Source organism: Pantherophis guttatus, chromosome 3 (genome assembly GCF_059756535.1).
Source record: "Pantherophis guttatus breed Tessera chromosome 3, ASM5975653v1, whole genome shotgun sequence".
Classification (NCBI taxonomy): domain Eukaryota; kingdom Metazoa; phylum Chordata; class Lepidosauria; order Squamata; family Colubridae; genus Pantherophis; species Pantherophis guttatus.
The window spans coordinates 182184020-182196620 of NC_142065.1; the positions used below are offsets into that span (position 1 = coordinate 182184020).

General features: G+C 35.2%; 1 long non-coding RNA gene across 1 annotated transcript; it reads left to right on the forward strand.

Moving 5' to 3' along the window:
* The first annotated feature begins 1103 nt into the window (after positions 1-1103).
* LOC148114929 (uncharacterized) lies at positions 1104-11917 on the forward strand. The gene is made up of 3 exons (XR_015733402.1): positions 1104-2477; positions 5749-5814; positions 9634-11917. It is a non-coding gene; the product is annotated as an uncharacterized LOC148114929 (long non-coding RNA).
* The last annotated feature ends 684 nt before the right edge of the window (positions 11918-12601 follow it).

Genomic DNA, 12601 nt, shown 5'->3' on the forward strand with positions numbered 1-12601 from the left:
CATATTTATATGTTTCATATACAATAAAATAAACATTTTTCCCTAAAACCCTAAACAAGTTCTAAAAACTGGTATATTTGAAAATCTGGTTTTGAAATGATAATGGCAATGTGCTGTCAAATTATTTTTTTCAATACACAGAAAACATTTAGCTTTTTTGAGAATGACTATTCCATAATTACAGATTATTATACAGTATATTAATATACTTACAAAGTTCTGAAGAACTAATACAATAAAAAGGATCGTAGCCAATATGTTAAGGTATAAATAAAATAAGCCACTTGTTAGGTCAGTTTTGATTTCTTGCTTTAAGAAGCTTTTTACTATGGCAGGAAACTGCATCCTACATAGGTGGGCAATCATGATTTCATATGTAATTATTTTTTGTTAATAGTTTATAATTCTGGAATCACTGGGCCCATTCAGTTGGCAGAGTCATAGGTGTATTGTTCTTGATTCCAGAAATGGGCTGAACCAAATATAATATTTTAAAAATGAGTAGTGAAATGGAGAGATATGCCAGCAGTTAAGAACTAAGAACTATGAAAGCAGCTATGAGCTATTTAACAGCTTTTTCATTGATATATTTAATCTATCCTTGAATTGTTTCATTCCTTCTGACTTCAAATAACACTATGTTTTGCATAACTTCTGAAATGGGCAGTCTCTTTTCCTTAAGGAGGGTCAGGACTATAGTTCTAAATCATCTTGTTGCCCTTGGCTTTCTCAGTAGGGATGCTATCTTCTCCATAATCCAGATTTTCATTCAGATGAGTGTGTTTATTGTACAACTGCTTATTCTATCTGCCTCATGCCCAGAATATGGTTATTATGGTTCTTTGAACAATCAGCCAAAGGTTTGGCCTTTTTATCCACCTATCATGTTCTTCCCAAGGACCTGGAATAGGTAAATGCTGATGCTTGGTTGTGTTACAAGTAGAGCTGCCTTTTGCAATTGACTGATGGTGAATTTGTTGATTCCAATTGTGTTCAAGTGGTGTTCCAGTTGTTTTGGGATTGTCCTTGGGTGGGATTATTATTTACGCTGGAGCTGGATAGAGAAGAATAGTATCTGATATTTTTCTCTTACATTTCCCCAGAAAGAGACCAGAAGAAAGCCTTGAGAGGTCTACTTTATCACATAAACAGATGGAATGGACCTTATCTCCTTCTATCTCTTTCAAACTGCCTATTTCTTTTCTGCTCCCAGATCTATCCTTGAGATCTTCTATCACTCAAATACTGAAGCTTAGCTGCCTGATCTCACCACTGTCTCAGCTACAACTGCAGATGCTTCTCAGTGTTAGCTATTCTGAGAATTATGAGACCTGGGCTTTTCTATCAGTTCAAACACTGTCCAGTGTCTTGGACTCTGGTAGAGAAGGAAGTAGTAAGCTTCTGCTGCTATCTACACATTGTAATAAAATTCTTGCTGCCATAGATTTATTAAGTTCATTTTGATATTGTCCAGCAGTTAAACTTATCTGGGAAGTTAAAAAACAGATATAAAATCATAAATATAATATATAACTAGAAAGATGTAAATCTAAGCCTAATATACTGTATATCTAAAACAAATTAGAAGATGTACAGAATAAAACCAATGCAAAATCAACATCAATTACCTAAAATATGCAACTTTTTCTTCAACGGCACTAAAATCTAAAATTACTAGCATATTTTTAAAGATGAGGTATTAATAAGTATGACAAGATTAAAAAATATGCCAGAGATGTCAGTAGGAGAGGATCAATAAATCTATCAATGTTGGAGTTTTTTTCTCATCCAAACCTAAATTAATTTCAGGCTGTAAATATTCATACTATTCTTAATAGATACATTTTATTAGCACCTTTCTTACAATTGAGTTTCCCCAATATATTGCTTTATGTATGTGCAGAGGGTATTTTTTTTGAATATGTATATATTTATCCCCAGTTTTGGCTTTGCAAATGGCATCAGAAAATGCTAAAGTGATATCAGGTTCACAAGTAGCTTAAGATGAACAAGATAGATAAGACTTAATAAAAATTTTGACTGAAGGAATCTCTACTTAGTTACTCCCTAACTATGTGCTAGTTGAACCTCTTTCAAGAGAACCTTCCATAATTGAAAAAGATTTCTCCTATGTAAACCTATCAAGTTGGGAAGACTTGCAAGATTCTTAGGTATATCTGCAGCAGGGGTGAAATGCTCCCGGTTCGGACCAGATCGGCCAATCTGTTAGCGATGGCGGCGGGTAGTTTGGACAACCAGTAGCAAAAATCCCTGCCCCCCGCCCATGCCCACCCAATTGCCCGATCCCCATTTGCCCACTTGGCAGCTTGCTGCTTCTTTCGGGCTTGCTCACTTTTCTGGCCTTACTTCGGCTGCTGCAATCAATTGCATCAGCTAGTAATTCAATCTGCCTGCCTGCAATCAATCCAATCCAATCCGTGAGCAACTCAATCTGCCTGCCTTGTGCCTTCAATTTGGTAAGTAACTGAGGGTTTTTTTTGGGGGGGGGAGCTTTAAAAAATAGTTAATTGGGGTTTTTTAAGGAGTTTTATTTTTGTTTAGACATAGCAATTTAAAGTTAAGGAAGTTTTAAATTTAGCTGTTTTTATCTAAAAATATAAATAATAAAATATAAAATAAAATAAAATAAAATAATAAAATTATATGCAGCTTTCTGAGATTTGGTGTGTTTCTGTAGAGTTTCACTCTAACTACACAAACACACAAAATCTCACAAAGCTGTATGTGGCATTTTGTGTGTGTAAAGTGTGAAAGTTGGTTTTTGAGCTTTTTGTGGCTGCGTGAGGTTCCTGCTTGTTGCAGGGGCCATTTTGGGTAAAGTACAGCTGCTTTTACATTGTGTGTGAGTCAGTTGTGTTGTGTTGTGTGTATGTAAAGTGTGAAAGTTGGTTTTTGGTACCTCTTATTGCTTTGTGTACTTTGTTTATTATTTTTATTATTTATTATTATTATTGGCCATGCCCACCTGGTTACCTGACCACCAAGCCATGCCCACCAGGCCACCTGATCACCAAGCCACACCCCACCCATTAAGCCATGCCCACAGAACCGGTAGGGAAAATTTTTAGATTTCATCCCTGATCTGCAGCTGTCATCAAGAAAATATAATCTTCAGGTAATTTAGCTTTGAGACTAGTTCTTCCACTTGGAATCAGATCCTGATTTTCAAAATCAGACTGGTAACCTGTGGAATGCTTAGATGATTCCATTTTAGCTGGCATTCCTAGTTCTATGTTATAGGTAAATTAAACTTTGCAATCCTTTTTCAAAAGTATTGTTGTGTATTTCTATTGCAAAATGGAAAGGTTGTCAGAAAGTATATCCAAATAGGGTTGTTGTTAATATATAAAAAATCGACAGTAAGTTGATTTAAAAAACAACAACTCAGATTCACTTTTGTCTTTACTAACAGCACTAGGTTCTCCTCCAAAAGCAACAAGCCACAAAACAGATCCTTTAGGCCTTTCTAATTCAGGGTGAAATCTCATCCAGGCAAATGAGAAGCCCATTAACAGCAGTTCTGCTTTTAAATGGTTTGATTGAGCATTGGCCTTTATCCAGTCCATTACGAGACTCTGGCCATACTAACTTTTAATAACTTATTTATTAATTTTGTATGCCCAAATAAATACTATCCCTAGCAAAAAAGAATGTTTGCTGAATGCTCCTAAATTCCATTCTTAACACAGCTTAGCATCTTAACATCTTTTCTTAATTTTTTTAAAAACCTTTCAGCTGCAGATGTTTTCACTGCATTCTCCATAGAGATATCCAGTTATTTTCACTCAGGCTTGTAGTTCTATAGAATCCAACAATGTAAATGATTTGTTAAAACTAATCCTTGCAGTGTGCTTTGTCTGGAATTTGTCCACATCAGCTTTTATTAACCAACCTTCTGTCCGGCTGTCCTGTTTCCTCCAGTTTTTCTTTACAGTGTTTTCCAGTCTTGGGTTTCATAAATAATGTTATGCCATTTGACACTTTATTGTTCAGTCTTTCTAAAGATCATTAATAAATATATTAAATAATGCATGCACTAGTAGGGCTCTTTGGGGCACCCTGCTATTAACCTCCTTCCATGTTGAAAATTGACCGTTCATTCCTAATCTTTGTTACCTCTTAACTGATTTCTAATCCTTGACAAAACTTCACCTCTCACCCCATGACTACTCAGTTTCCTTAATAGCCTCTTGTGACAGACTTTATCAAAGGCTTTTTGAAAGTCCAAATAAATTATATCCACCAGCTCCCTTTCATCTACTCTTTTCTTCATTCTCCCAAAGAATACTAATAGGTTGAACAGAAACCATTCTCTTTTCCAGACTGAACTGTCTTGTCCTTATCATATCACATATGTCTTTGGTCTTCTTATAGGTCTAACCTTAATTTTATTTTTCTAATGATTTGCCTATGGGGTAGGTAATCTCATAAGTATGCAATTTCCAGAATTATCCAGAGCTGCCCATTATGACTCCTTTCAGGTCTGCTATTCTACTAGATAAGGGATGTCAAACTGACATTGTCACGGCGGTGTCACGTTATGGATGTGGGCGTGGCTAGCACATGACACATCTAGCTCGCAGGCCGGGAGTTTGACAGCCCTGTACTAGAAGATTAATATGGATAGAAATGTAGGCTTAATATATAGGCAAACAATCAAATAGGTAACTGCTTACCTGAACGCCAGCCATTGGAATTCCTCTAAAGGCAATGGGACTGAAACAGACTAACCAAGAATGACTACAGCTTTGACTCCTTAGTAAAGAAAAATTCATGGGGTTTGTAAGTTTCTATGTTAACTTCTGTAAATAAACTTCTAAGGAAACATGGATCAAATGAGGATGTTTATTTGTAACCAAATAGCATTCACTTGATGAACACTTCCCAATACTATAATTAGTTTGATTTTAATCACATCTGACACCAATTGGTATGTGAAATGCTAGGTCATCGTAAAGCAAGTATAATACATAATATTATAATACATAATAAAATGTGTGTATATGTGTGCATTTTTCATATTGCTGTTATCTTAGTAGCTAATATGGCTAGTTAATGATATAAAGTAGAGAAAACATTGAAAGCCAAAAGTATTGCAATCTACCCCACCCCACTTTCCAAAAGTAACTGATACATGAAGTATCTGAGAGATACCTTTTGTAAAATCACTATATTCTCTCCTTGATTATCCTTATCCCCTTTCTAACCTGCATTGTTCAGTGTTTAGAATCAGTATTGCAGGATAACTCTGCTCACAGCCTAGAGTTTAATCCTAACCGGGGTCAAGGTTGATTCAGCTTTCCATCCTTCCAAGGTCAATAAAATGAGCACCCAGATTGTTAGGGGCAATATGCTGACTCTGTAAACCACCCAGAGAGTTTGTAAAGTACTATGTGGAGGTATATAAATCTAAGTGCTATTGCTATTTGCTTAACGAGAATCGCCTCTAAGCAATGTTTTGTGTTCCTTGTGTTTAAATTTATTTAGTAATTAATTTCAGAGTAGTGTGAGTACTAGGAACTCAGCACACTCAAAATAGGATTATAAAATAATGTCCATTGATCTTTGTGAGACTGAAGATCTTAAAACTTTAGTTAAAGCTGGTTTTACTACAAAAAAGCTCCAAATAAAATATACAGAAAAAAGAGACAAAGGCAAAGATAATAGCTACTCAATATACACATTTTTCTGTAGCTTTTCTGAAAAACGTCTTTACTTTTATTCCAGATCCAGTCATCCAATAGAGAAATGGCAATACTAAAACTGAAACATTGCACAACTGGGAATGCTTTGGTAAAGTAATTAAAAACACTGTTCTTTGTTATCATCTCATATTTCTTCACAAAATTTTGTTTTATAAAGAGCAAAACTATTACTGTGTAAAGCTTACTGTCACTAATCACAGATGAACAAAGATGTGTCCAGCTATGTTAGTAGCAGAAGGAGGAATATCCCAAAGCTCAGATAATGAATTTTAGTCCTGTCTAGAGGGAAAGTTTTCTTGCCTACATTCTGGCAACTTTCCAAGGTTGGATAGAAGAGAAGTATATCCATATGTGTACTTAAAACAAGCCAGCAAGAATTTAAATCAACCAAAGAAGGGAGACTGTTCTCCTTTCTTTCTGATGGAATAATGAGGGATATGCATTATTGGAGTTCTCTAAAACTTTATATTGTAAAATACTGGTAAAAGAATCTTAAACTATTTCTTCATTCATTACTATACAATTATGTACCTTCCTTGTTTTCAGGGTATGTAGTGGAAAAGGTAAAGTTCATTAAAGGATGAAGTCATGTGATGTCATCATAGAAATATTTGCGCATTATTGATAAAAACCTGAATGAGAATAGGAAGTGCAAAAGGAAAGTTTCTTTTGCACCAAATTAAATTTCTCATATTAGGCCATTTTTTCCAAAGTGCTCACTCCTTCATCTTGACCATATAATCCAGGGGTGTTAAACTAGTGGCCCGTAGGCTGGATGCGTCACGTGCTGGCATGCCCACACTTGGTTTAGTGAAGGGGGAAAAAGTCATGATATGTCATGTGATGATGCGATGATGACACAAGTTGGACACACCTGATATAAATCAATTTAACCTAGGAAATTTCCTAAATTGGCTCCGCCAGATCTCAACTGTTGCCACTAAAAACTCAATTTTGCAAAGCTGAACCTGCCAAACACTCTCATTAAAATTAACAGATAGCTCTTAATACTAGTTCTCTATATTGTCAATTACAAGTAGTCCTTGACTTACAACCATTTGTTTAGTGTCCATTCAATGTTACATTGAAATAAGTGACTTATGGCCAGTATTCACACTTATGACTGTTGCAACATTCCCATGGTCACATGGCCAAAATTTACATGGCAACTGGCATGTATTTATAATGAGTGGTCATGTGATCTCCATATGTAACCTTCCCAGCTGACGTCAATAAGCAAAGTCAATGGGGAAAGCCAGATTTGCTTAACAACTGCATGATTCACCTAATGCAGTGATTTGCTTAACAAATGCGGCATAAAAATTGCAAAATGGGGTACAACTCATTTAGCAACTATCTTGCTTAGCATGGGAAATTGTAGGCTCAGTTGTGGTCATATCTCGAGGGTTACCTATATTAAGTGACAGGGTGATGACTTGATTGTATTTGCAAGTGAATAAACTTTACCTCATCTAGTAAGAAAATTGATACTGTGCCTTTACAGGGAGGATATGGGTGTGGCCTACTGATGACAGCTAACGAGCTAGAAATGGATCTATTTAGGTCTCCCACCTAGCAGTGAGAGCTTGCTAGGTGTTAGAAAAGAAAAAAGCCCAGAACAGAGTAGATGAGATTCTACTGAGCTGGAGCTACAAAAAAACCTTGGCTACGTAGCCAGCTCTATATAATGAAGATGCCAGTGCTAGATGTGGCCTTTTACCACATAGTGCATCAGTGTGAAAAAGTAGTATGGAATGCTGCATAGTGCTACTTACTTCATAATCTATAACTGATGTGGATGACACTTATGATATGCTTCGTATAATCAATCTATTCAACTATGGCTCCAAGGAGTTGATCATTTATATTCAATGTCATTATATTATTGAATATCAGTTCCTTGAAAAACTGTTTGCTGTGTTTGCTGATTTCCTTGAAACAAACTGTCTTGTGAAAACAAGATGGTGTTCTAGATGGCCCTATAATCTAAGTAGGTCTGACATCCAAAGATCAAGCTGAAACCAATATTTCCAGAAACAAATGAAAAGCACGTTCTAAAGTATTTGTATTTGCTTATGAGTATGGTTTCTCTTTAAACACAGGTGTTTCTAATACTCAAAGTGCCCCTTCCCCTCGAATGATTTGATATGTAATCTGCTCTGCTCATAAATAGTTGTAGCACTGCCAAATTCATATTGCAGTAACAAGAAAAAGACACATTATTTTTCTTTTGTAAATGGCTTGTCCAGATCTTAGAAACTTTGCCAGAAGCTTAGAGAGAAAAACTTGAGAGGAAACCAGTAGCTTTTCCTCCAACTTATTAACTTATAAAGTGCCTTAGTTGAGTGTCTGTTTGTAGAAAGGCTGACTGAAGCTACTCTTAAAGGCAGATGAGATGTCAATGTGAGGAACATTGTCCTTCCCCCCCACCCCAGCTTTTGGTATTACTAATACTAGCTTGGTTCAGACATCTGGTTTTGCATTGGTTTTAAACATATGTCCCTTACATGCAACAATTTGTTTTTTTGACCTCCAGTATCCTCATCAAAACACACATTGCCCTTTCATTTGAACTACAGTATGCCTAGGAGCAACCATGATGTCTGTCTGTGTGTCTCTGCATTAAAAAATCTGGCAACTACAAAGCCCTACTCCTTTTTTATGTTCCACATACTGTATGTATGAGGGATGTAAAAACTGGCAGGGCTTTGGTTACATGGTTATGACTGCCATCTTGACATTTTTGATTGCCCATGGATACCTATGTGTTTCCATAGAATATGTGCATATTGTATGTAAGCGGGCAGGCTTCTGCCTACTAGTTTGTTCTTAAAAGCTGATTCATGATAAGAGAATTTATCTACAGTCAGATTTAATATTTGACTGGGAATTATAGCAGCATGGAACTATGGAGCTGGAAGGATGATCTAGTCCAACTACCATGCTGTAGGTCAGTGGTAAACAACATGCCAAGTATAGAAAAAAATTTCTATTCTATCCCAAATTAAGTACCCTGTTTCCCTGAAAATAAGACCCAACCGGAAAATAAGTCATAGCATGATTTTTCAGGTTGCTTGTAATATAAGCCCAACCCCCAAAATAAGCCCGATTTAAGATTGTTGGCCAGATGGATGCATTTAATACCATATTTCCCCCAAAATAAGACCTAACCAGAAAATAAGTCCTAATGCGTCTTTTGGAGCAAAAATTAATATAAGACCCGTCTTATTTTTGGGAAAACACGGTAGTTTGATCAAATGTGTTCAGTTCATGGCCAGCAGATCAAATACAGCCCTGGACAGCTAGTTATGTGGCCCACAAGACCATAAACATTTAATATTATTATGTTGTTTATATATTATTAACTATATTATATATTTTATGTACAGCCTAAGACAATTCCACTTCAGTGTAGCCCAGGCAAGTGAAAAGTTTGGACACCCATGACTTAGATATTTATGTAAGAGAGATTTCCACTAAGGTCTCTTGAGAGGTACCCAGGATCTAAACTTAGAAAATCAAGTTTTTGATGATCATATGAAACAATTCTTCAAAGTTTGGGGAATCTTTGATTCTGCACACATCTTTTGTGTAGCATACATGGAGCAATGAAAGGAAAAGCACTACTGACTGACTGACAGACAAGGGAATACTTCCTGTACTACTGAAATTGAAATGGATCTCCAAATGAAGGAAGCTAAGAAAGATGTTTCGTCAGATATCCCTTCTGCATTTCATATCAGCCCAGTCCTGGTGAAACTGTATGATTATGAGTTTTATTTAAATAGATAAAATGGTATACTTTTCGCTCTTCAATATTTTATGAAACTCGGCATTTATATTTTAGAATCCTATTTATGTGTCTTCTACAATATTAGATTTTGAAGAACTTTTATTTGTTTTTCAGATGCAAGCAAATTACACCATTAAATCCCAGTAGTGAGAGAAGAAAATTAAGGAAGGAGTGCATCTTCTGTCTGATACTGCTTCCTCATGTCAGAAGCAGTGAAGCTGCTGCTGAGCACTGAGCGCTCAAGACTGAGAACTAATGAGTATCAAGAAAGAAAGAAAGAAAGAAAGAAAGAAAGAAAGAAAGAAAGAAAGAAAGAAAGCTTTTTCTTTCAATTCCTATTTTATGCAAGCAGCCCAAGAAATACTGTGGATCTTTACTGATTATTTAGTTAATTGACTGCATGGAAAAATGTTCAGGATAATAAATCATAATCTTTGCTGGGGTTTCTGTCTCTGTCTCTGTTTCTATGCAAAGGGGTACTGTCAAGTCATTTAGTCATCCTTCAAAGGGCATCTCTCATATTTGCTAGGAGAAATAGAGCTATTTTTACTCTCTCTCTCCCTCCTTCTTTCTCTCTAACAGAGAGGAAACCACCTATTTTCTCTTTTTTTTTCAGACATCGCCTTTTTCTCTCTTGTTCCTTTCTTTCATATCCTTTCAGTCCCCAGAGCAACAGAATTCCAACATGCCTAACTTTTGGCAAATGATTCCCCTTAGAATTATCAGCTGCCAGTGCTGTATGGTTTTTATATATGTTTTTTGAATTATAAAATTCCAAAAGTGCAAATTTGGATGTAGAAATTCTAGTAATACATTGCAGATATGGTCAAATGTGAATTAGAAGTCATGCTGTTATTCTAGATTTGATGAAGAGTTTTATCAAGAGCATGCAGGCAAATTGGAAGTTATTTTCATCTTTATTTCATTGTATCATAGCATAGAAAACATCTTGGCTAAACATATATTCACAATCTGGCTATACACAGGCAAAATAAAAATAATTGTTGGTTTCTGTGTGAATATCCCTTCTCTGATCACCGATTTTTGTTTCTGCTGCATTTTGAAAATAATCATTCTGTTTTTTCTATTCTAACTATTGCTAACATAAGAGCCAAAATGATCTTATATTAAACAACATATTTCAATAGCGTTGGGAGAGTGGAAGTTTAAATTATTAAATATTACTAAAAGTACTCTCTACTTTATGCCTACATTAGGACAATATACTTGTCCTGTTTTTTCCCTATACAATTTCTTTTTAGTTTTTAATGTGATCATTTATATTTTCCACCTCTTAAAATAAAGAAATGTTTCCTGTAACTGTTAATATATGTTTCCCAATGATTTTCATAATGCAAGTCATCCTGCTTTCATCCTTTGACATATACATTTGCCTGGTTAATGCCTTTAAAATAAAGCTTCCCTAGAACTCAGGCCTTTTTTTAAAAAATGTATGCACCTAAATTTTATTATTGTACCTCCCGTTTTCCCTCCTTCCCAAAGACAAAAGTAATTTGTGCCTAATATCTGAAAATTCATTACATTTTGATTCTTGCATTCTTCACAACTCCTCCAACACACACACACACACACACACACACACACACACACACACATACACACACACACACACACACAAAGAGAGAGAGAGAGAGAGAGAGAGAGAGAGAGAGAGAGAGAGAGAGAGAGAGAGAGAGAATCATCTTAGAGTAAACACCCAATTTTGTTTCCATATGGATTTATGAACAGATTCTTTTACACAGATATTTGAGACAATTGTAGTTAATGAAATATGACACACACAGTTGATCTTTAAACTTTATTCTTCTAACGTGTGAAGGAGTGGAACAAGGAAAGATGTGCAGGTGTTTAGGTTTCATGATTTACGTGAAAAACAAATATTTTTCATCTTTCATAACATAATAAATGCATTCTGAAGTAAAATAATTAACAACGTTGCCATTTTCTATCATTTGTGACAAGTAGAAGTGGAAGAAAGAGTTGGGGGCAAGCGCCTAATTGTGGTTTCTAGAAAAGGAATGAGCAAATATAACAACTTCTATTAATTTAAATGAGGATTGCCCATGGCTTAATTCATAGGATGGTTGAATGGCTTGCTTGATAAGAACTTTTCTTAGAATGCCAACTATTCCAACATTATATCATTCTCCAAACCGATCAAGTCAAGCTATTTGTTTTTACAAATGTTGCTTCTGTAAGTAATGAATTACTAATTCCACAATTACTTTACATGGCACTGATGATACATTGCTTGTGATTTAAAGTAAGTAATTACTAGAGTGAAAAGTTTCATTATTAAATTGTGTAATTCTTTACAAGTCATATTTTAAACTTCAATAATTTTCATGAGTGCCTCATAATAAAATATTTTTACAAATGGTTGTACATTTATTATTTGGGAAAGGAATCTTTTTTTATTTTGTTTGGACTTGGAAAGTTGAAAAGAAAACAATCTAAATATATATTTATTTATTGACTTTTATTTATTGCTGTGTGCTACCAAGACTCCCCCTTGGGGGAGAGATGGTGGCTATATAAATTTAATTAATAATCTGTTCCATTACGTAGAAAATAGTGAAGGATGAAGCAAAGAATGGTGAGAACTTCAGACACTGAATTCAAATAAAACAGCTGAAACAACACAATCCCCTTACAACTATAAATATTTCTATTCAATGCTACATTACTTGAGAGGGCTCTATATTTTTGAGGTCTACATGCTTTTCATCCTTGATAAAACCCATTTTGTGTATCCAGGATGTCAACATTGTATTAACATGATCCGAAGAGATTTCTATTCTTGCCCTTTGTTTATAACCAAATAGCAGAGGCAAAGGCAAGGGGAAATCAAAACAAAGATATCAGTATGGAAGCCATCTTACACATTGGCATAGGCTTTGACTGTATGGCCATGATCTTCATCTTGATGCTACCACTAACTGGTTTGATTAAGACTTTTTTATATTATAAAAATCTTGATATGATTATTTTGAATTTTAGTCAACCTAATAATGTAATTAGCTTCATGGAGTCTAATTACTTTTCTCTTATTGGAACTATT